The sequence below is a fragment of the Dioscorea cayenensis genome, chromosome 12 (assembly GCF_009730915.1).
Source record: "Dioscorea cayenensis subsp. rotundata cultivar TDr96_F1 chromosome 12, TDr96_F1_v2_PseudoChromosome.rev07_lg8_w22 25.fasta, whole genome shotgun sequence".
NCBI classification, from domain to species: Eukaryota; Viridiplantae; Streptophyta; class Magnoliopsida; order Dioscoreales; family Dioscoreaceae; genus Dioscorea; species Dioscorea cayenensis.
The window spans coordinates 7,474,172-7,476,126 of NC_052482.1; the positions used below are offsets into that span (position 1 = coordinate 7,474,172).

At 43.4% G+C, this 1,955-nt stretch overlaps 1 non-coding gene across 1 annotated transcript; it reads left to right on the forward strand.

The window, feature by feature from the left end:
* Window positions 1–374: 374 nt before the first annotated feature.
* LOC120274231 lies at window positions 375–481 on the forward strand. Its single transcript, XR_005540764.1, has one exon. It is a non-coding gene; the product is annotated as a small nucleolar RNA R71 (small nucleolar RNA).
* The last annotated feature ends 1,474 nt before the right edge of the window (window positions 482–1,955 follow it).

The window sequence follows — 1,955 nt, forward strand, 5'->3', positions numbered from 1 at the left end:
CCTACAAAGTCAACATTTTCCACTGAAGAAACATCTCCAATGGAGATCGGGCAATCGGAGGGAGCTTGTCCTCCACCACAACCGGCGCAATTAGTGACGGCCGCCACTCTGTTTGAAGTTAGGAGATCTAACTTCTTACTTAAATTCTCGACTTGGGCCGCCAATGAAGTTACCGCATCAATTTTATGGAGACCGGCCACCTTTTCTTTTCTGTGGCATTCCATTGGTAGCTATTTAACCCCATTTCTTTAATCAACTGACAAGCCTCATCGGGGGTTTTGCTACCTAAGGTACCTCCTGCTGCCGCATCCAAAAGTTGCCGTGTACTCGGGTTCAAACCATTGTAAAAGGTTTGAACAATCATCCACTCCGGGAATCCATGTTGCAGGCACTTTCGCAGGAGCTCCATGAACCGTTCCCACGTCTCAAATAGAGACTCCAATTCCATCTGAACAAAGGATGAGATCTCATTCCTAAGCTTTGCTGATTTTCCAGGAGGGAAGTAATGGGCTTGAAAAGCTTCTACCATCTCCTCCCAAGTAGTGATCGACGCTATAGGTAATGAGTGTAGCCATTACTTCGCTCTCCCCTTTATGGAAAATGGGAAGGATCTCAATTTGATTGCATCACCCGTTACTCCATTTATTTTCAGCATGTCGCCCACCTCGAGAAAGCTCTCTATATTACTTTTTGGATCCTCATTGGCCAAATAGTTGAATTGTGAGGACTGCTGCAACATATGGATGAATGCCGGCTTCAGTTCGAAGTTCTGAGCTGTAATCGGGGGACGCACAATACTAGATTGTGTCCCCAATACAAAAGGTCTTGCATAATCGGATAGTGTTCGCTGTTGCTCATTCTGTTCTGCCATGTTTTCTGACTCTTCTACTTCCAAATCAGCTGAATTAGACTTTTCTTGTACAGGTTCTTTCCCTTTTCTTCTAAGTGTGTGTTCAAGCTTAGAATCTCCTTCAATCAATATTGAGGGATTTCCTCGGATCATAACCTGGAGCTGCACCAAAAACAAAGAAAACAAATCAGAACGATGATAGAATAAGAGGATATGAAATAGAACGTATGGTGAAATAGCTAAGAAACAAAGTGCAAAGTATCTCTAAACGCCTATTCCCCAGCAATGCACCAAAAACTTGCCAAGATCACCTTGCTTATATCCCGCAAGTGCACGGGTTTGTCGAAGTAATAATCCCGGGTGAGTGGGTATCGAATCCATAGGGAATAGGGAATAAAAATACTTAATTCGATTCTTAGCTATGCGAAAGATCAATATGGATAAGTGTGAAAATGATTCAATTCTCAACAATAAAAACAACAAGTAAGAGAGCAAAAGTAAAGAAGGGGATAAGGCAATCGATAAAGATGGGGTACCCGAGTAATGCTCCGCCTAGGATAATCATTTCAAGTGCAAGAACCCTCTATTATACTTTCTAATCAATGCAATAGTGAGTCGTGGAAATCCTTAATTACATAGTCCCAAACCTAAGGTCAACTATGCCTAACTCGACACATGTCCAGGAGGAGAAATCGAAAAATCTCAACACCTCGCACTCGCATAGAGTTGCAATGAGCTCTAGGGATTCCAAGTGATAAATCTCTTCCTAATTATAGACCTAACCCTTTGGTCCAGGTGGAAGGTCCCTAACCACGATTAAGCCCTAGATACTAAGATCACCTCAACACTTCACTCTGTTGCACGCGGAACAAAGCCCCAGCGGAGGTTCATCACTTAGACCATTCACTCTATTATGGTTGCAAAGAACTCAAGGAACGGAGGTAGAATCTATCATGTCGGAGGGGAAAGGGGACGCTCCTGTACCTCTCGACTCACCCTCTCAACCCTCTCCAACTTAGCTTTGTCTAACGCTCGTGGTGTGTCACTCACTCATAAGGTTACCAACAAGAACTCTAAAACCTAGTGTCACTCTAGGGGAAATGTT